Below are 24,039 nucleotides of genomic sequence, written 5' to 3'. Positions count from 1 at the left end.
ACCCTCTTAAAAAATATTTATACCTAGCTACTTATTGGCTGCTCGTAAGAACATGATGGTAAGGAGTTAGGGAAGATGGGTCACAGGGGATCACTTACAGCCTTAAGTCCCATCTGTATGGTCTTTTATCTTATGTTACGCTCCATCTTATCGCCTAAAGTGCTGGACTGTAAGCTCCTCTAGATAGCCCTCCCGACCACCCTTATGGCCATATGTTGTGCTCATAAACTCCTTTGAATGACCCTTACGGTCTACCTTATGGGCATAAGGTCATTTGATTTGTTTCAAAAATATTTATACCTAGCTACTTACTGGCTGCTCATAAGAACACGATGGTAAGGAGTTAGGGATGATGGGTCACAAGGGATCACTTACAGCCTTAAGTCCCATTTATAAGGTCTTCTATCTTGTGTTACACTCTAGCTTATGGCCTTAAGTGCAGGACTGTAAGCTCCTCTAGATAGCCCTACTGACCATCCTTTTGGCCATATGTTGTGCTCATAAATTCCTTTGGATGGCCCTTATTGTCTACATTATGAGTGTGAGGTCATTTAATGTATCTTTATGATCTTCCTTATAGGCATAAGCATAAGCATGCTGTAAGGTGACCATAAGTGATTCTTCCTGGCTTGTTCTTTACTAGTTGATATCGAGAAAGCTCCATATATATCATTTTGGCTCCAGAATACTTCTTTTTGCTCTCTCTCATCATTAAGCACTGCTTGAAGCCTAAGAATACAAAATACACCATGTTTAGCATCGAATTCAATGATATTATTCTAATACACGAGTAGTGAGCGTACAAAATGATATTAAATGTTATATAATTGTACACTCATCAATAGTTTAAAAGAATATGTTAAACTTTTTAAGATAATTATGTGTATAGGATTATAGGATTATGGTAAATTTAAATATAATTTTTAAAAAAGAAAACATAAATTGTGAGGCCCTGGAAAATTTATGTGGATAGGATTACAAGATGATGGCAAATTTAAATATTTTTGAAAAATAAAACATGAATTGTGAGGCCCTAGAAAACTGCTGAGGGCCTATTATAAGGCCAAATTTGTTGCACAATGATATTATCATAAATTAAGTTTTATAGTTAAAAAAAAGTAAAATTTCAAGATGATAATTATGTGGATTGGATCATAGGATGATAATAAATAAAAATTTTAAATATAATTTCGTTTAAAAGAAAGCATGAATTGTGAGGGCCTAGAAAATTACGGGGTCCTATTATAAGTCCAAATTTATTGCAAATTGATATTATCATAAATTAAGTGTAATAATTTACAAAAAAAAAATTAAAGTTTTTAAGATAATGCTCTTGGATCGATGGAAAAACTCCCTCATTGCTTCTCTTTAGTGGATGATAGTGATTTTCATTTGGAATCGGTACTCAATATGTCGATATCGTGGCGTCAATGTGCCATGGATTGGCGACCTTTGACCTTTGCTCGAAACCTAGACTTTGATGAGCTTTCTCCAAAAGTCCCCTTTTAAACCCTAGTTGTTAAGCTTTATACTACAGGTAAAAACATAGTGTATGCTTGCGCTTGAGGTATTGTAACCTATGCTGATTGCTGGTGGTAGTCCGGACTCCAATCCTCACAAGTTTTAGTGCTCGAGTAATAAGCAAACCTAAGGAACACTCCCATGTTCTTCAAGAACAGTGATTCTTATGCCTTGTGCAGGAGATCCGTGCTTAGAATTTTCTCTTTATGTATGATTTACACGTCCTAAGCATGCCATGCTTTTCTCTAGAATTGTGCATTTTGGTTAAAATTACTCTGACTCACCTAATAAACACAAGATACTCAGTAGAAAGCAAAAATAGAGAAAGTCATGCCAAAAGGCAAGCTAAGTGCGTGCTTTATAATATAAAAATTACATATTTTATGCACTCATCAACCACTAAACATAATAGTATTAAATACAATTCAAGAATAATGAATTAAATAATCATAACATAATAAACACTCCTTTAGACTCCGCTCTCTTAGATGCTTGAACTCCTAACAAACCTCGTGATATATTTCTAATATTAACCCTTAAATCTCTCATTCTGTGGCTCCTTTAAGCTCTAGATTATCTCCCCATGGTTCTTGAGTAAAAAACTAGCCACAATAGTCCTAACACTCTAAAAAAATAAAGAGCTCCTAAAAGAATCACATTCCAACCTTTTATAGTTGAACTAAAGTATGCCTAGATATGGGGTAAACAAGGGACATGTTAAGGGACCATGTACCTTGCAGCTTGGAGTCCTAAAAATTGCCAAACATAAAAGCTGGAAGAGACATGCCACCTCCTCAACTTGAACATGAAAAAGAACTGAATTGAATAGCAAAATCACTTAAATTTGCCGTGAGAACAAGCAAAGTGCTACAAATAATGATATGAAAACATGTATAATCAAGCACCCATCAGACATCACCACACTTAAGCATTTTCTTGTCCTCATGTAAATAAAATTAAATCAGGAAAGGTAAGTGCTTGACCTCTCGCATGACAAGTATGAGTGTAAAAAATCTGAGGAAAATTCGAAAGTGACAAGTAAACATGCAAAGTTCATCAAAAATAAAATAAGTTCCACCTTGCACTAGGTTACCACGTGTGTGTGTGTACTCACTATTTCACTTTCTTTCAACTCGACCCACACAAATAAGGAACTTATTAAAGCTTAACCCACTCTTTTTTTTAAGTGGGTGTTAGCTGCACACAACCCATAAGGTAGCCCCTCCTCTCAATAGGCATCATGAGAGTGGCTTTCACTCTTTAAAGATGGTAGCTCTTTCTACCATCTTTTCCTTCACATATGGATAGTAGGTTTTACATAGCCCATGAGGTAGCCCTTTTTTCCTATAGGGCACTTCACACATCTGACTTTTTGGAAGTGGCTTCACACTAATGATAGTAGCTATTTCTATCCACAAACATTTTTCACTATTTTCTAACAATCAGAAAAATATCTTTAAAAAATAAATAAAATTTGCCTTTTAGATATATTCCTATTTACACTGACCCTCTCCAAGTATCCAGATCTCTACAAAGTGGGAACTTGTGCTTAAAGATGCGAACGAATTAAAGAGTTAAACAAAACATTAATTAGGACATGAAAATAATTCACTCAATAATTGTCATCTCCCTAGACTATAAGGCTTCCAAACTCTACTATCATAATCCTTCATAGCTGTACACGATTATAAAGGTCTAGAAAAATTAAAAACTTAGCCCAAATTCTGCTTCTGCATAGTAAAATTGTACATTGTTCCTAATGTACTTACGATACCAACAAGAAGATGATAAATAATAAGAAGTACATGCATGAGGGAAAAGAAGCTAATAAACTACATGAGTGTGCTAAACGATGCAAGTGCAAGTGTTGTGTCAAGTAATAACAGTGTGCGTGAAAGCAAGGCTGATCCCACAAGAAATTAAATTGAGTACTAGACATTAACTCTCTTCTTATTATGTAGCCAATTAGCATGAAATTCAGATTTTCATCAAGAAAAACTAATGAAAACTAAGAATTTGCTTCAAAGATTCACAAACAAGATCAAGATGATGAGAACAATGCTTGGAACAAAAATCCATTGGTTTTTTTTAGAGTGAAAACTTCTATTTTTATAGATTCTTGAAGCTAATTTGCCATGATCATTAGATCACCGAGGCTCTTGCATAAACTAGCCTTTATCTCTAAACATTGTGGGGTAGGTATTTTGCATATTCCTCTCTATAATTGCATTAAATTTTGTGATGCTCATTCCCTAATCTTAAGAGTCCTTATCATTTTGATAAGTGTCTAAATGTATGAATTTGCACCTATGTTTGTTGTATGTTAGCATGCGTTTTTGAATGAATCGATGCCTGTTTTGTGTTTAAATTTGTTTATTTGTGTTATAGGCCTTAAAGAAGCCAAGAGGAGCTCAAGAACACAATTGGGAAGAAATCAATATCAAAAGTAGCCTTTTAGGGTTTAGATACTGTAGCAGAGTGACTATTTAAAGCTGCAACAGACTTGGTTGTAAACCTCACGGGCTCCATATAGTAGCATGAATTCCCATGAGGCTCCCTGGAAAACTTTGCACCAGTTACTGTAGATGGAATTAGTGTAGTACAATTACTACAATTAGATTACTGTAGTATTTACTGTATTACATGGAGAATTTTTCGAGTTGAAAAGGCTGGGAGCCTCACGGGTTTCCATGCGCCTGAATGGAGCCCATAAGGCGTGGGCTGATACTTTTTATGAGGGGCATTAGGGTAAAAGAAGGGGAGTTTTTGGGAAGTTTTTGGAGAGTTTTTGAAGCGCTATGAGGAGGCGACTTCACAAGGGTAAGAGAAGGCCAATTCTTGTGTTTTTGAGGGAGGAAATAAAAGGGAGAAGCGCCATTAAGCAAGATCTTCATCGATCTCACCTTTGGAGAGCTTGAAGATGACGAGGGAAGCTGTCCCTCATTACGGCGTCCATGGAAGCTTTCTGACACACCCTTTGCATGTGTACCGCAAGTGCATTGGTTGTCGAAGTAATAAAAGTACCCTAGTGAGTGGGTAGTCATATCCACAGGGAATACTGATCAGAAACACAAGAATTGGTATTTAACTATGGTGAAGATGAATCAGTAGTGGTGCTAACAATATCAATGTGTAAAGAAAAGAAATAAATAAAACAAGAAAGAGAGACGCAATAGAATGAGAGAAATGGAAATCGATAGAAAGTGTGGCACCCAGACATTGCTCACTCTAGGACTATTGCTTCAAGTGCAAGACTAATCATTATTTCTCCCAACTGATGTCTAATGAGTCATGGAAATTCTTAAACACACGGTCCCAAACCTAAGGTCAACCGTGACTAACCCTACACTATACCCCGGCAGAGAAATCACTCAATCTCAACACTTCACACTGTGAAAGGCTGCTTAAAGCTCTAAGGACTCCAAATGATAAACTCTATTCCCTAATCTAGATCTAACCCTTTGGTCCAGGTGAAAGACCCCTAGTCTTAATTAATCCCCAGCACTAAGGATTACTGCAACGCTTCACTTTGTCGCTTGCGCGACTAAGCCCGAGTGGAGTTCCTCTCTTAGCACTTCACTTTATTGCAATTGGAAAGAACTCTTGGAACATGGAGGTAGGATAAATCACACCGGAAGGGAAATGGGACGTTCCGCTATCTCTCGACTCACCCTCTCAACCCTCTTCAACCTAGCTTTGTCTAACCGTCATGGTGTGTCACTCATCCACAAGGATTACCAAGATGGATTCTTATCCCTAGTGTCACTCTAAGTGAAAATCTACTCAACAAGAATTTAAGATTGGAACTCAATTAGAACATCAATTAAAGAAAACATAATAAAAGGTCAATGAAACATAATCATCCTAGGGTTTACAAGTCCAAGAACCCACTAGGGGTTTAGCTCTCCATGGAGCAAGATATAATTAATAATGAAATCGAATGTAAAAGCATGCAATCCATAAGTACAACCCCCTTACAGTCCGTATCGATGGTCTTGTGCAGTAGCCTCATCTTCTCTAAGTGTTCCATCGTCAAGCCTAGGGCACACCTCACCGAATTAATGCCGACTAAAGTTCCCCAAATAACTATCTTCTGAAGGAATGTGGTGTTGAAGGCCGTAGAACCACTCCAAAAGCTCTGCCAAAGCCTCTCCAAACCCTAGCCGCGAGAGCCTCCAAAGATGGGGAAAAGATGAAAAAAAACCCCTTTAAAATGGTTGAAATCACGACTTAAATATGGCTGGAATAAGGCATCCACACGGGTGTGTGGAATTTCCACACCAGTGTGAATCTCCAGGAAACCAATTTTCTACGGTCTGTGAACTATAACTTCTACAGTAATTTGCTACAATACTTTGCTACAGTAACTGCTACAATTCTCCGACAAAATACTCCCGAATCCACACTTTTCATTGAGGCCACACAAACTAGCATGCATCCATGTGGTATATCGTGTTGCGTCTTCAATAAATGTTACATTGATGAAGGTCTTGCTAGTATTGCGCAAGTCAGAACATGCGAATGAGACTGCCTTTGTGCTCCTCTAAACCATGTATTTGTTTGAGCACGATGGAGGTTGGCACACAATCATGTGTCTTTGAGCACAACTTGTGTCTCCGCATTTGCTCACTCCAAGATTCCATCAACAAAGTGCATCCACGATCTACTTTTGGCACTTTTCTTCCACTATTGTCCCCATTACCCTTTATGCACAAAAAAACACAAATACACATGTATAGGTGATAAAATCTGAGAAAAATAATGCTCAATGTAAAAAAGAATACTTTATATTACTATTACACAAGCACTTATCAAACTCCCCCACACTTAAGCTTTTGCTTGTCCTCAAGCAAAAATAAAACATTGAATCATAGAAGAAGGAAATATTGAAAGTGCTTGGCCTTAGGTTCACCAAAACCATGCAAGGGAGGCATTCTACAAGTAAGGAAAAATTTCAACACCGAATACGAAAAATCAATGCTCTAGCTAAAAACTTGAATAAAAAAGGACAATAACCCGATATCGTGTAAGTGTGTATAAACTCACCCAAGTCAATCCAATGTATACTCCTCAAAGTTCTAATTACAAGGGAGTTATTTATGTACAGAAGAAAGAAAAGAGACGGTATTAGCTTCACACATCCTCTTAGGTAGCCCTTTCCTAAGAGGCCGCCAAGTTGTCTTTCACACTTTCGAGATGGTAGCTCTTTCTACCGGGGTAGTAGCTTTTACTCATCCCATGAGATTAATTCTTTCTCTCATTAGGGCATAACTAATATATGATTTATGATAGTAGCTTCATACTTCATAGGTGATAGCTCTTTCCACCCCCAAGGCACAAACAAAACCAACATAAGTATTTTTGTTCTTTTCATTCAAAATTTTTTTTTGACATCAAAGGAATTAAAATAAGAAACAACTAACTAGTCCCTTAAATGTCCAACTTGAGTCGGCACTAGGTTTAATGTGTGAGTAGTGCAACAAGTGTGAATTAGGCAAAAATTCCTAAAAATTCAAGTAGAAACTAGAGCATGAGAGCATTCAATGTTAGAAATTCTGCTAAACTTAAGAATACAACCATTGCAACTAAGGTGAACCTCCATTGGCTACATGAGCATGCACAATCAACGCATAAGTATAGGACATGTGTAATGTGAACTCCCTCCCACACTTAATGTACATTGTCCTCAATGTACTCATGCAAGCACAATAAAATATAAAGCAATCAAAAGAAACATATGTGGAGGTGGGTAATTGAAACAATACTCCCCTGAACTCCTAATGGTACGTTTGATGGAGCTATATTCATTGAGAATTGAGTTCCAATGGGTTGTGGAGCACACACGGCCATGTGAATATCACATTGACTGTGTCCATGATTATTCCTCAAATTCCAGACTCACAAGACCATCTGCATGTATACACAAGGGGGTTTAGTGAAGCTCAATCAAAAACAAAAAAAAACTCAAGTATGTAAAGATATGAAATGAAATACAACTCGAAAGACTAAAAATAAAAGATAAACTCAGAAGCAAATCCTTTCTGAGTAGTATAAGTCCAAAATAAAATACAAAAATAAAATACGAAAAACAAGAACAATAAAAAATAAGATGCCTCAAGCGTCGGTGTCAGGTGCTGTCGCCTCTGTTGCTGTTACTATTGGTGATGATGGTGCTGGGATGCTGAAGGAATCCTCACTCTCATCACAAATGGGAAGGTCACATCTTGCTCAAGAATCTGCTGTAGGATGTCGAGACGTGTCATAACCTTTGTGTAGTTCACGGCCTATGTGGCGCGATCCTCAGCTATCTCTGTCCGCAACACCCCTACTGTACTCTCGAGCCTCTCAAAATGATCATAGGCTCAAGATGGAGAAAACATTTGCACTAGGGGTGGCTCCTGTACTATTGGGAGGTGCCTCAGTCTCCATCGGCTCCTGCTGTGGCTCTTGTACAGGCTGAGACCCTCCTACTGTATCCCTCTCTGCCTCAGCTGTCTCTGGTGGGGGCATGATCAACACATAAACCCCGTCTCTGTATCGTCGAATCATGCCCATGAGTCAACACATAAACACCGATCTTCTCAACCCCCCTAATAGCGTCCATAAGACACATCCCCATGATGAGTCAAGTAATGTAGGGGCCTGAAAAGAGAACTTGACCCTGGCATGCTGACCTTGGTGTCACAGGTACTCTGCTAATATGTGCCCCAAGTGAATCGGCTAACTCTGTACCATAGAATATAAGTATAGCAGCTCCTGCAGGCTCAAGACTCCAGTACTGTCACCACGGCCATAAACTGTCACCTCGGCGTGAAGGCAACAGTATGCAGGCTGAGAAAGGCATGTGGCCTTGGACATGCCCAGCTCATACTGTCCCTGGCCACATAGTGATTTATAAGCGCGTTAAGGTGTCAAACTACCAGGATAATCAGTAGGTAAATACTCATACTCCTCAATGTCAATATAGGCCTCGTCGCATAATCCTAGTCGGGCGGAGAACTAAGTCAAGCTCATGCTGTGATACTAACCGAATGCATGGAACTGGATAGCATCTATAATGTCAAAACTGTTATACGATCGATCGAACTCAAATGATGGCAAAACCTCTAGTGTCAGCATGCGAATGGCCGACTCACAGATAAGCAACAAACAACGCCAACTCCCCATTGCAAGTAACTGCTCAACCTCATTTGCCATGTCTTATGCAAACTGGAACTCTCTCACAGCACTAAAATCCGGGAAACGGGATTGGCCAAACTTGAGCTTCTCCAATCTCTCAAAATGAACCTAATGCTTGGGAATCTCAAACTCCATATGCTCCGGCTATGGGGAATCCTTCCTAGGACACATGCCGGCAGCTTTTTTTTTTTCTGGAGCCATATCTTCCAGAATTGAAAAGAAAATCGATCAAATAAACTCAAGAAATCAACATTGCAGAAATCCACACGGCCGTGTGGAACTTTCCACAAGCCCGTGTGGATCCATGGGGCATGAAAGCCGCATGACCACTAGGCCAAAAATCGCAAAAGTACATGAAAATATTACTTTAAAACTACTCTAATGCATGCACCAACCATTTAACATGTAAACGAAGCAACATTCACCAGATTTAGAATAAATAAATTAAGATTGGTGAAGAAAAGAGGGAATGAGGGCTTACTGACAAGATAAGGATGAAAACCTAGAAAAATAGACGGAAAACTCGAATAAAATCCATCAAAATCGATGGTGAGAAGTTGGGAGAGTGAAAATATGTGTATTCTGAGTGTTTGGGAGTGCGAAAATGAAAAGGCGTGATAGATTTATAAAGAAAAATCACGGCCTTTTGAGTTCTGTACATCCATATGGGGCACTCACACCTCCCTGTGAGCTCCCGGGATAGCACATCTTGCCTCTGAACGCATCCACACAGGCATGTGGAAATTCCCCATACCTGTGTGCCCGACCCATAGGGGTACCCACATGCCCTTGGGCTTCACTGTCCATCCGAGAATTCGATTAAGTGTTCCACACGCCCCTGTGGAAATTCCACACGGGAATGTGGATACTCACAGGGGTACTCATAAGGGCACTCAAACGCCCCTCTGTCTTCTCGAGATGGAGGAGAACTCTCCACAGAGTTTCACATGGCAGTGTGAAAATTACCCACGCCCATGTGCCATTCACAGGTCATCCACAGGGGTAGACACACGCCCCTATGTTTTCTTGGGATGGAGTCGAATGGAGTCTGAGAACTCTGCAGAGAAACACACACCCACGTGGAAATTACCTATAAGCGTGTGATCGTCACAAGGTTATTCACAGGGGTAGACACATACCCTTGTGTCCTCTCGAGATGAGCTCTAAATGGAAACACATGCCCGTGTGGAAATTCCACATGCCCGTGTGTCGTCTCTGGATGACTTAGAAAAATTTACAGGCTGTGTGAAAAATTTCTGCACATTCATTCATACACAGAGCCTGCCTATACTTGGAAAAACTGACCAGAGAATTATTGACATGTTTGAATATGCGTGTGTGTACCGCAAGTGTGCGGGTGTCGAAGTAATGAAATACCCGGTGAGTCGGGTAGTCGTATCCACAGGCAACAGGGCTACTAGTACTAACTTCTTCTTTGCTTTCTAGCCTAATGATAATTGGAAAGGTATGGTGATCTAATGTGTGAAGAAATGAATACTGGAGACGAATATACAAGGGTGAAATGGAGGGAGAATCTCAATCAATAAAGATGAGGTACCTGGGCAATGCTCCCCTAGGATCTAACATGAAGTTCAAGATTCGCTAAATGCTTCTAAACCGAATCTAATGAGTCGAGGTAATCCAAGAACAACTGGTCCTCGTCTCCAAGAAATTGGTACTAGTCCCCTACAAGGTCTCGGTGGAGAAATCACTCAATCTTAATACCTCACACCCCATATGACCGCAATAAGCTCTAGGGATATCTAAGAGTGAAACCGATTCCTAAAGATAGATCCAACCCTAATTCCCGGCGAAGGAACCCTAACCCCCTACAAGGTCCCGGTGGAGAAATTTCTCAATTTCACGCCTCACACCAAATATTGTTGCATAGAGTCTAGGGAATACGGAGATAGGAAACACTCAATCGGAAGGGAAAGGGGACGCACCACTATCTCATGGCTTCCCAAGAGCTATGACGTCGAAGGAAACTATCAAAGTTGGTGAAGAACAGCCTCCAAATCAGCAAGGACTTCCTTTCCAAACCCTAGCCGTCTCACCCCACAAGAGCCGCACAAAAGATGAGAAAACATAGGGTAAAATGACTATTTATAGGCCTTAGACAACGTCTGTCACGTGCCCCCATGCGCCCATGTGGATTTTCCACGCGCCTGCATGAGCTGCAGGAAATTGCACTCGGGCGTGTGGAATTTCCACGCGGTCGCGTGAACAGTAGTTTTTCTACAGTGCTTTTGCTACAATGATAAACACGATCCAAAAATTCTTCTCTTGAGGCCACATAATCGGGCACACGATTATGTGGTAGGCTGTAAGACTTTTCTTCATCGACGCGTCTTAAAAGATCTTGAAATCCTTACAAAGAGTAGGGATGTGAAGATGTGACTGCCTTTGTGCTCTTCCAAATGGTGAATTAACTTGCATATCTATGGAAGTTGGCATACATCTCCTCATTCACAAACTCCTCTTGTGCTTTTGTCCTTGATTTGTGCAAGAACTCTCAACATAGTGTCTTAATAGTCTATCTTTGCTTCCTTTTGCATTTCCAATGCATTCACAACCTATATGCATTAAAGAACACCCAATACACGATATGAGCCATAAACCACATATAAAATGATGCTCAATACATGTAAAACACATATAAAAACATGTTCACTTAAGCACTTATCAATTATGAAAAGCACGCTCAAATGACCAAGAAACTTTGCCAATAATAATTAAGCACACGAAAACATCAATGATCCGCGAGAAAAAACACAGCAATAGCATGTAAAAGATCAAGACACCAATACTAAAGCTCTTATTAATGCAAGTACTAAACTAGAACCTAGAAAAAAAAATAGTAAAGACTTGGATTGCCTCCCAAGAAGCGCTTGTTTAATGTCACTATACTTGACGTACCTCACCTTACCTTACGGGGGCTTATAGATGAAAATTTTCCTCTTACCTACGACCTTAAAGCATGATGAACATAATCTTCTCAAGGTAGAGGGAGAGTTGTTGAGCTCATTAGCAAATAAGCGTTCATCGCCCTTACTCCGTGCTTGCACATCCCCATTAGCCTTGGGGCACTTCTTGTGACGTCTACTTGCTCACTTCATCTTTTAGACCATTCTCTTCATGATCCCCGGGATAGGTTGCAACTTGTCCTCTAGACCAAGTGTCAACACTTCTCCATTCTCCACTCTTTGTTCTAGCAAACTTTCATATGGATCCGAATTCATCATTTCCAGCACATATTCATCGATTAGCTCATCAGTAGTGTCCAGGAAATACAATGTATCATCGAAATCAAGAGAATGTCTCATGCCTTTGGTGAGGCAATATGTTAACTTTTCATCAATAAGAGCCTTGGAAGTGTGCAAGAATGGCCTCCCAAGTATTAGCGGGACATCGATATCCTCATCAACATCCAACATGACAAAGCCCACAGGAAATATATACTTGTCGATTTTCATAAGTACATCTTCGATGATGCTCTTCAGATGTCTAACCATTTGGTCCGCAAGTTGAAGTGTCATCCGAGTGAGCCTAGGCTCTCCCAAGCTTAGTTTCTGGAAAAAAGTATAAGGTATGACATTGATACTAGCCCTTGAATCTGCCAATGCTTTTTCTTGACCCAAATTACCAATGTTGCATGGAATAATAAAGCTTATGGGGTCCTTCTTCTTGTTTGGCATATTCTTTTATAACACCACCGAACATGAAGCATCTAGAATCACAGATGCACTCTCCTCCAACTTCCTCTTGTTGGTCAAGAGGACCTTAAGAAACTTTGCATAGCAAGGCATTTTAGACAATGCTTCCACAAATGGGATGTTGATGTGCAACTGCTTGAATAGACCCAAGAACTTCTTGTATTGCTCATCATTTTGGTCGTTCTTCAACCTTGAAGGGTATGGGATTCTTGGCTTGTAGGGTGGGGGTGACACCTCTTTCTCTTTGTTTACTCTATCCTCAACCTCCACGACCTCGGGTGCTTTAATATTGGTCTTCTCATTCGGGAGCCTATCCTCAACTTCATGACCACTTCTCAAAGTGATCGCCTTCACATGTTTTCTTGGGTTTGTCTCCGTGTTTCTAGGCAAACTCCTTTAAGATTTTTGGAGGGCAACTTTGCAATTTGTCCCACTTGATTTTCCAAGTTATGCAATGAAGTGGCTTGGTTGCGAAGTGTGGCTTCCACCGATTGAAATCTTGTATCCGATGATGCAACGAACTTGGTCAAAGCCTTCTCTAGATCGGTCACTGGTTCTCCAACTCTGATACTCTATTTTCCATGTTTGGGGCTTGTTGTTGTTGGAAGTCGGCTGGTGCCATCGTCTTCTATTGCCCTTGATTATTCCAAGAAAGGTTTGGGTGGTTCGTCCAACCCGGATTGTACATGTTGCTATATGGATTCCTTTGGCCTCTCATTGCATTCCCTACAAAATCAACTTGTACCATCGAGGATGTACCACCAATAGAGATTGGGCAATCAGAGAGAGCATGTCCTCCCCCACACCCTGTGCAACTAGTTATGGCCGCCACTCTAGAAGAAGTTAGAGTATCTAACTTCTTGCTCAACGACTGAACCTAGGCCGCCAATGAGGTAACTGCATCGATCTCATGATGTCCGGCTACTTTCTTCCTATCTCGTTTATTTCAATGATAACTATTCATAGCCATTTCTTCGATGAGATGTCAGGCATCGTCGGGGGTCTTGCTCCCTAAGGTACCTCCTGCTGCAGCATCAAGTAACTGCTTCATGCTTGGGTTCACCACACTATAGAAAGTCTGAATGATCATCCGCTCGGGGAACCCATGTTGAGGACATTTCCGCAGGAGCTCCTTGAACCTATCCCATGTCTCAAAAAGAGACTCCAATTCTATTTGCACAAAGGAGGATATTTCATTCCTAAGCTTTGTAGATTTTTCGGGAGGGAAATATCGGGCAAGAAAAGCTTCTACTATCTCCTTCCATGTAGTGATTGATGCTTGATAAGTGCTTATGCATTAGTAATACGAATTATTCTCTTCTTGCGTTGGGCATTAATTTTATCAGGTTTAGTGCTAATACATGTGTATTTGTGTTACTTTAGTGCATGTAGGGTTGTAAAGCCAAATATGTAAGAAAGAAGCCAATGTAGATCGTGAATGCACTATTTGATGAAATATGGAAAGGAACAAATGCGAAGACACAAGTTGGGCTCAAAGATATGAGAATGTGTGCCAATCTCCATGGATTCAAGCAATTACAATGAGTTGGAAGGGCACGAAGGCAGTCACATTTGCGTATCTTGACCTGTGCAATGATATCAAGATCTTCACCAATGAGGCCTTTTATTGAAGAAGCGATGTGATCTATGGCATAAACGTGTGCCCATTTATGTTGCCTCGATGAAAAGTATGAATCAGGAGTGTTTTTTGTCTGTACTGTAGCAATCACTGTAGTAGTTACTGTTTACAGCCCGCAAAAAATCAGAATTCACAGAATCTACACGCCCGTGTGGAATTTCCCCACGGGCGTGTGGAAAATCCATAAGGCCATGTGGATGCCCGATCCCAGCCTATTTAAAGCCGTGATTTTGCCCGATTTCAACATCCTTCTTTCTATCTTTTCTCCAAATCTTGAGAGGCTTGCGGCTAGGGTTTAGAGAGGTATTGGCAAAGCTTTTGGAGTGTTTCTACGGCTTCGACACCGTGTTTCTCTTGGAAGATAGCTATTGGGGGTGCTTTCGTCAGCACTGATCCGGTGAGGTGTGCCCTAGGCTTGACGAGGAGACCTTTGGGGAGGACGAGGCTACTCCACAAGACCATCAATATGACTACCGAGGGGGTTTTCCTATGGATTACTTATTTTTACTTTTGATTTTACTATTGATTGTATCTTGCTCCATGGAGAGCAAAACCCCTAGTGGGTACTTGGATTTGTGAACCCTATGATGCATTTGTTTCATTAGCTTTTTATTATGCTTTCCTTAATTGATGTTTTAATTGAGTTCCAATCTTGAATGCTTGTTGAATGATTTCTCCCTTAGAGTGACACTAGGGTTGAGAGTTCACATTGGTAATCCTTGTGAGTGAGTAATACACCATGAGGGTTAGACAAAGCTAGATTGGAGAGGGTCAAGGGGGTGAGTCGAGAGGTAGCGGAGCGTCCCCTTTCTCCTCCGGTGTGATGTATCCTACCTCCATTTCCTAGAGTTTTTTGTGGTCACAATAGAGTGAAGTACTAAGAGAGGAACTCCGCTGGGGTTTAGTTGCACGAGTAATAGAGTGAAGCGTTGAAGTAATCATTAGTACCTGGGGCTTAATTGTGACTATGGCCTTTCGCCTGGAACAAAGGGTTAGGTCTACATATTGGAATAGGGTTTATCACTTGAGACTGATCGATTTCTCTGCCGGAGCATAGTGTAGAGTTAGTCACAGTTGACCTTAGGTATGTGACCGTGTATCTTAGGATGTCCACGACTCATTGAGCATTAGCTAGGAAGCATAATAGTTGGTTTTGCACTTGAAGCGATAATCCTAGGCGGAACAATATCCGAGTACCCCACTTTATATCGACTGCTTTTCCTTTCACTTATTTGCGCCTCTCTTTCTTATTTCTTTTATTTTTGTCTACATTACATCTTATGAACACAATCATTTTTTCATCTTCGCTTGGTTAAGTGGCAATCTTTGTGTTTTTATTCCCTACTCCCTGTGGATACAATACCCACTCACCTGGGATTTATTACTTTGATAAACCAATGCACTTGCAGGTCACACGCAAGGGGTGTGTCAATGCTCTATGTAATGAATGTAGCCACTGTTTTGCTCTCCCATTCAAGGAAAACGGGAAGGCTCTTAACTTGATAGCATCATCTGTAACACCATTAATCTTGAGCATGTCGCACACCTCCAAGAAATATGTTGGCGTGTGAACATTCTCCTTTAGTTCTCTCAGGTCTTTATAGTAGTTTAAATCACTTGATCTCGAATTTCCCAGTTAAATAATAAGTGAAGAGGAAGTAAGGTTAGCTCCTTGGCCCTGAGGAATACGACCCTTGTGTCACACACAGGGTACTACTTGATGATCCCGTGCACTTGCGGGAGATCCAATCACATTCTTACTATAAGAAATGAGTTCAAACTCTTTCAATTTTAAGAGTCACACACTCGAGCTCTTGCTAACTAAGTGTATGATCGATCATTGGCTAAGGCTCTCACTAACTAAAGCTATGCTCATAAATTTGAGCTCTCACTAACTAAATTTTTAGATCAAGCATTGCCACAATTAAATCTCAATATCAATATGAATAAGATTGATAGAAAATAAGTCAAGAATTCAAATTACAAACAAAGTTCATCAAGTCCAAGCATCAAGAGCGTGTCTAGCCACTCATGAATGAAAAAATCATATAAAATTCAATTAAGATACAAGAAAATAAGTCTTTCATGGAAAACTCCCTCAAATTCTTGATGTAGAGTTGATGAGTTGGCTCAATCTTCATAGAAGATTAATTTACTCCTTCGATTTTTCTCTCAATCTTCACCACTCTATGGATTAAGGGTTGAATCCACCCTGATCATGATCTTTGAGGTGATGAGAGATCGTTGAATTCGTCTCTAAGAAACTTCTTTCATAATCTTGCCTGCAAAGAAGTCCTTATTTTTTATTATTGAAAATCTTTTTATATGGCCTTTTAAAGACTAAATAGGACCACTAAACACAGGAGTGTTTAGTGGGCGTGTTAGGTAGTTTGAATTCCTAAACATATTTAAGCATAAACATGACCTTGAAACAAGTGCCTATAGAAACAAACGCAGTCTTGTTCTTTTGTTACATGACCCCACAGAACAATGCATGGGTGTGTTTCCTAGGTTTGTTTCCATTTTGAACTAAAAAAAATTCAGTAAGTAGCAATGTTGAAAAACACAACTTTGTTCCTTGGGTGTGCTAAGTTCATTTTCTTCATTTTCTCTGCCAAAACAATTTGAGACTCACTTGAATTGCTTCCATTTTCTCCAACACCTAAAAGAACCCTAGACATGAAAAGTACCAAGATTCAAAATAAAAACTTATCAAAATTCTCAAGGATCAAAGTAATCTGCTATGAAAAATATTACAAAAATAATAAATCATCATGCACTTTTCAAATCTCCCCATGCTTTAGCACTTGGGTGTCTTGGAACAAATAAGATTGGAAATGAGGAAACATAATTGCTTGATGATAGGCTTGAAGAATATAGACACAATTAGCCATAAAATAATACTCAATTGCATTCAATGAGAGAAGAGGATTTGAGTAGAAGACGAGTTGAATTTAAGTTGATGTTCCTCCTAAATGAATATGCAAAGTCCCTCTTACTTCACTAGGACTTAATTGAAAAATGAGCATGTAAACAAAGGACCTAAAAAACTCAATTTCTAAACTAATTTTACATTTTACTCATTCTTTTTTTTTTAAACTCCCTTATTCTCTTTGTTATTTTTTTCTTTCTATCCTTTCCATCCTTTCTTCTTTTTATTTCTCAATTCAAGTTTTAATATGGTTCATATAGTTGTTGTACTTCTCTCTTTTAATATGGTATACACAAAGTATCTAACTTACTAATAGAAACTTCAAATAGTGAAAGTGGTGCTCTGACCACCAAACACACATATTTTGAAGTAATCCATTCTCTCAAAAGGGCATATAATGTATCCGACTTTAAATGAGTGTTTTCATACTTTAAAAGAAAAAATTTGTGCAAAAGCTTAATTATTGTACAACATTGTTATACAAATTAAGTCCATAAAACATACTCAATTTCAAAATTCAATGGAAGCTCTGATCCATAAAAGAGAGCCTTTCCCCACCTGAATTCCTTTTTGCATTATAGATGACAAGGTGCCTTGTATGGTGCCGTTTGTGATGGCAAAGTAGGAGGCGTGCTAGTATAAAGGTTTCATCCATGCTACTGAAGAAAGGTTTGTGCAAGGGCTACGAGACGTATCTATCTACCTTGGTGGTACAAGAGGGTTCGAGTCATAAGATGTAAGGGGAGGCACCATAGGATTTTTTAAGAGGTGTAAGAGGGTTCGAGTCATAAGGTGTAAAAGGGTTCGATATAGAAGAACATGAAGCCGAGGGAGAAAGTTATCGCATTGATGGAGGAAGGAGTAGTTCAATAATACAAAAGGAACCACAAAATTAAGTTTTAAAAATGAATTAATATAAAAATTCACCCAAAGAATTTATGTAGTGCAACTATATGAACCATATTAAAAATGCTTCTAATAATAATAACAAGCAATAATGAGCTGCACTAACAATGAAATTTTCAAAAACTTAAGTTTAGAAACCCATTCCCTACACTTAAAGATGTGCATTGCCCTTAATGTAGTCAATAATGCTCAAAGTAAGTAAGATGCAATCAATTTAGTAAAATCGAAGGAAGATGAAATGCAGAAATGAAACTAATACTACCCTGGAGATGTATGAAATGCAACTTTCTTTCAATCCCTCTTTGATGCTAATTTCAAACTTCCATTCATTCATGATTTTCACTTGTCTCTTAACTTGTATAGAACAATTTGAGGAACTTAGTTCAATTCAACAAGAGATATAGAGAAGTAAAACTCAAAACAACAACTCATAGATAAAAAAGATAAAAGAGTTCAAATACATAATAAAATTGAAAAAGTAAAATATAAAATGCAAGCTATGATGATGAAAAATTAAATGGTTGACTATTAACCCTAAGGAGTTATTGATGTCTTTGGTGGATCATGATGAGAAGATAAAGATGAGGATAATCCCCTGGATGGTTGCAGTGTTTAGGCAACGATGAGCAGCTATAACAGAGACTCAAGTTGGCCAATCTAACTTAATACCTCCTGTCTAATCTTCCTCAGTTTGGGTCTTGTCTGGTGTTGCTCAGCCTTAATTTCATGAATCCATCTTTTGAGTGCTGAAAGTTTGTTAGAAGTGTCTAATGCTTAAGAGAGACATGGATCAGCAATTGGTGCCTCAGTTGACATTACCTCATCTACTGGGTAGAGGAGTGAGTCTTTGAACCTATCTTAAATTCCTCACTCTTTTACTATAGCCCTAGCTTTGGCTCTTTTGTTCTAGTTAATATATAAACCACTCCCTAGATAGTCTGCCTCCTTTGAACTATTACCATGGCTCGTACAGTGTTTATAGAAAGTGACACTGAGCAGAAAACTCACTGCATGCCCTCAATATAATCTAAGACACCTAATTCCTTTAATAATCTCATAATATACATCCCAAAAAAGATAACTACTACTCGTTGATCCTAGGCTTGGTGGAAAATGAAGCTAACCATGACATAACTCAAGTAAATGGATATTTTCTCAATCATAATGCGTATGAAGAATATACCACAAGCCAGGACACAATTGCGGCCCAATCAACAAAATTTACTCACTACATCCTTCACAACGGGCATGGTGAGGCTATGGTGAACTCAAATTATAAATACCCATAGATTTTACAATTCAGGGGGGATTATTTTGCTAAAATTAGTTGGTTAATTATATATACACATGTAAAGTGTACGTTAAGTTTTTGGCACCGTTGCTGAGGAGCGCCTAGTTGAGTGATTGTATGAAAACTTGCAGCTTAGTGTTTTAGCCATATGTTCTTTTGTTATATTCTTTGATTCTTTTTAATTATTTTATTAACATGCTTTCTATTCTCCTATACAGATGATTATACATGACCAGAGCTAATCCTATAGATCTAACAGAAGGAGATAGTGAAATTGAGAAAAACACTATTACAGAAGCTTCAAGAAAAGTTACTTGTAGAAGCAAGAATTGATACTAAAGATAGAGAGTCTACTATCATGGCTGAGCCTAAGAGGACACTTCCGGAGTATGAATGACCATAGTTTATAGGAGAATAATTTTGTGTCCAAGCCCAAGTAGTAGCACTAAATAACTTTGAAATCAAGGCTAGCACTATTGGGATGATTTAGAACTCTTGTCAGTTTGATGGCCTAGCAAATGAAGACCCAAATACCCAACTCTCAATATTTCTATAGATATGTTTGACATTCAAGATGTGTTAGTTACAGATGAAGTGATCAGACTATGATTTTTTCTATCTAGTTTGAGGGGATCTGGATATTGGTGGCTCACTTCTCTAGCCTTGGGGTAAATAAAGACATGGAATGACTTGATGGAGAAATTTCTGACAAGGTCCCCTTGCGTATATCCCACAAGTGCACAGGTTTGTCGAAGTAATAATCCCGGGTGAGCGGGTATCAAATCCACAGGGAGTAGGTAATAAAATACTTAATTCGATTCTTAGCTATGTAAAAGATCAATGATAATGAGTGTGACAATGATTCAATTCTCAATAGTAAAAGCAACAAGTAAAAGAGCAAAACTTAAGAAAGGGGGTACGACAATCGATAAAGATGAGGTACCCGGATAATGCTCCACCTAGGATAATTATTTCAAGTGCAAGAACCCTCTATTATACTTCCTAATAATGCAATTGTGAGTTGTGGAAATCCTTAATTACATAGTCCCAAATCTAAGGTCAACTATACCTAACTCTATACATGTCCCGGAGGAGAAATCGAACAATCTCAACACCTCACACTCGCATAGAGTTGCAATGAGCTCTAGGGATTCCAAGTGATAAATCTCTTCGTAATTATAGACCTAACCCTTTGGTCCAGGTGGAAGGTCCCTAACCACAATTGAGCCCTAGATAATAAGATCACCTTAACGCTTCACTCCGTTGCACGTGCAACTAAGCCCCAGCAGAAGTTCATCCCTTAGACCATTCACTCTATTATAGCCGCAAAGAACTCGAGGAACGCAGGTAGAATCTATCACGCCGGAGGGGAAATGGGATGCTCCTGTACCTCTCGACTCACCCTCTCAACCCTCTCCAACCTAGCTTTGTCTAACGCTCGTGGTGTGTCACTCACTCACAAGGTTACCAACAAGAACTCTCAACCCTAGTGTCACTCTAGGGGAAATGTTCATACAATCAAGCATTCAAGGTTGGAACTCACAATAAACATCAATTTATTGAAAGCATAATAAAGAGGTTCAAAGAAACACATACATGCTAGGGTTCACAATACCCGAGTACCCACTAGGGGTTTAGCTCTCCATGGAGCTAAGTACAATCAAAGAAATAGAATGTAAAAGCAATGAATCCATAAAGAAACCCCCTCGATAATCGTGTCGATGGTCTTGTGGAAAGTCCTCTACTCGTCGTCCAAGGATTCCCTCGTCCGGTATAAGATACGCCTCGACAGAAGCTCCCCTAGCAGCCTTCTTTCTAAGGAATGACGATGTCGGAGCCGTAGAACCTCTCCAAAACCTTGGCCAATACCTTTCAAAACCCTAGCCAAAGCCCTCTCTCAAGTTGGGGAAAAGATGGAGAAAAGAATACAAAAATCGGGGCTGATTCGGCCTTAAATAGGGCTGGAATCGGGCGACTACACGGGCGTGGATGCTTCATGTGCCCGTGCGGAATTTCCACACGGGCGTGGGTAATTTCCACACGCCCGTGTGGATTCTCTGAAACTGTCATTTTCGGCCGGCTCTTGCTACAGTGTTTGCTACAGTCTTTGCTACAGTACTATGCCAAAAATACTCCCGAATCCACTTTTCATCGAGGTAACATAAACGGGCACACGTTTATGCCGTGGATCGCTTTGCTTCTTCAATGACGGATAAGTTGATGTTGATCTTGTTCTATGTGCATAAGTCGGAATGCTTGAGTGTGACTGCCCTTGTGCCCCTCAAAATGGTTGTGTAAACTCAAATACGGGGAGGTTGGCACACACTCTAGCATCTCGCACCCGACTTATATCTTCGCGTTTGAACCTTAGCAAGATTTCCTCTAAAATCGGTGCATTGTGATCCACATTGGCTTCTTTCCTTCATAATTGGTTTCACAACCCTACCTGCAAAAAAGTAACATAAAAACACACATATTAATGTAAAAACCCGAGAAAAGTAATGCTCAACATATGGAAAGAATGCTTCGGATTCATATCACACAAGCACTTATCAAACTCCCCCACACTTAAGCTTTTGCTTGTCCTCAAGCAAAAATTAAACATTCTGTGCATCAATGAAGAAAATATTAAAAGTGCTTGGATTTAGGTGCACCAAAGTATACAAAGAGAGCATTCTACAAGTAAGGGAAATTTCAACATTAAAAACAAAAAATCAAAGCTCTAGCTAAAAACTTGAATAAAAATGGACAACAAAAACGAAATCGTGTACGTGTGTAAACTCACTCAAAACAACCCAAGGTATACTCCTCAAAATTCTAAGTACAAGGGACTTATTTATCTACAAAAGTGACAACAATTTCAAAGATGGTAGTAGCTTCACACATCCTATAAGGTAGCCCTTTCCAAAGCGACCGCTAAGGTGGTTTTCACACTTTCGAGGTGGTAGTTCTTTCTACCGGAGTGGTAGCTTTCACTCATCCTATGAGATAGCTCTTTCTCTCATTAGGGCATAGCTAGTATCCGACTTATGAGAGTAGCTTCATACTTCATAGGTGGTAGCTCTTTCCACCCAACAAGCACGATAAAACTATTTTGTTTCTTTTTCTTTGTATTTTCCATTTTTTTATTATTTTTTTTTTCAGAATTTGCACAAGAAACAACTATAACTCGTCCCTTTAACATCAAACTTGAGTTTCCAATAGAGTTTAAAGAGTGAGTAGTGTAACAAGTATAAATCGGGTAAAAATTCCTACAAATTCAAGCAGGAACTAGAGCATTAAAACATTCAATGTTAGAAATTCTCCTAAACTCAAGAATACAATGCTTGCAACTAAGGTGAACCGCCATTGGCTATGTGAGCATATAATAATCAAGAACAATAGAAAAGATGTGTGCACTATGAAACTCCCCGGCCCCTCACACTTAAGTTGTACATTGCCCCCAATGTACACATGCAAGCTCACTCATAATGTATATCAATGAAGAATATATGTGGGAGAAGCAATCAAAACAATACTCCCCTGACTCCTAGTGTTGCGTTTGATGGAGCTAAGTCCTTGGGCATAATGTTCCGACGGGTTGTGAAGCTCACATGGGCAAGTGCCGAAGCACCTTGGCCGTGCCCATGACAAAGTCTCAATTCCCATGATGACAAGACCATCTGCACGCATACACGAGGGAGTTCAGTGAAGCTCAATAAAATAAAAACAACTCGAGTATACAAAAGATAGAGCAATGAATACAACTCGAGACAACAAAATGAAAATAAACTCAGAAGGAAAATCCTTTATGACTATACAAATCCAAAATAAAATGCAGAAAATAAAATGCAAAAAATAAGAACAAAGAAAGTAAAATGCGAAAAATAAGAACAAAGAAAGTAAAGACGCCTCAAGTGTCGGTGTCAATAGCTAGTACATCTGTTTCCGCTGCTGGTGAAGATGACGCTGGTGCTGCAAAATAAATGAAGATTGGCAAAGAAAAGAGAAAGAGAAGCTTACCGACAAAATGAGAATGAAAGACTAGAAAACGGCCGGAAAACTCAATTAACAACCCTCTTAAACGACGGCGAGAGGTCGGGAGAGAGCAAGGATGTGTTCTCAAAATGTTTGAGGGTCAAAAGATGAAGAAATCCGAAAAGATTTTAAAGAAAACCTGTGGTTCTAGCATTTCTGTACATCCACACGGGCGTGCAGAAACTACCCACGCCCGTGTGCCCGACCCACAGGGGCAGATGCACGCCCCTGTGGACTCTCCATGAAATCGAGAAAATTCTCTAAGATCCACGCCCGTGCGAAAATTCCACATGGGCGTTGACATTCACAGGCCCAACTCACAGGGGCAAACGCACACCCTTGTGTCTTCTTGGGATGGAGAGATCCTCTGCAGAGATTCACACGGGCGTGCGAAAATTATCTACGCCCGTCTGTGGTTCACAAGGTCGCCCACAGGGGCGAGTCCACGCCCCTGTGTGCTATCGGGATAAACTGCCCAACTCTGCAGGAATTCACACGCCTGTGCGGAAATTACTCACGGGCGTGTAACAGTCGCATGGTCATTCACAGCGGTTGCTGCACGCCCCTGTGCCTTCTCTGGATGAGCTCGCAGTGCAAATCCACAGGCGTGCGGAAATTCCACACGCCTGTGTGTTTTCTCTGGATGCCTTAGAAAATTATGCAGGCTCTGCATAATTTTTTTTTTTTTTTTTAACATGTTTACACACATAGCCTGCCCTAATATGCAAGTTTTACCAGTGAAAAACATGTGAAATAGCTCAAACGACCAAAACTTCACCAAAACACATGAAAGCACAAGATAACACCAACGTCCACAAGAAAAGCATAGCAATGGCCT

General features: G+C 39.7%; 1 non-coding gene across 1 annotated transcript; it reads left to right on the top strand.

Moving 5' to 3' along the window:
• The first annotated feature begins 13,516 nt into the window (after positions 1-13,516).
• LOC120251014 lies at positions 13,517-13,623 on the top strand. Its single transcript, XR_005533339.1, has one exon. It is a non-coding gene; the product is annotated as a small nucleolar RNA R71 (small nucleolar RNA).
• Positions 13,624-24,039: the final 10,416 nt, after the last annotated feature.

Source organism: Dioscorea cayenensis, chromosome 19 (genome assembly GCF_009730915.1).
Source record: "Dioscorea cayenensis subsp. rotundata cultivar TDr96_F1 chromosome 19, TDr96_F1_v2_PseudoChromosome.rev07_lg8_w22 25.fasta, whole genome shotgun sequence".
In the NCBI taxonomy this organism is placed as follows: domain Eukaryota; kingdom Viridiplantae; phylum Streptophyta; class Magnoliopsida; order Dioscoreales; family Dioscoreaceae; genus Dioscorea; species Dioscorea cayenensis.
The sequence above is the reverse complement of the archived record's forward strand: the minus strand, read 5'-3'. Positions and strand labels throughout refer to the sequence as shown.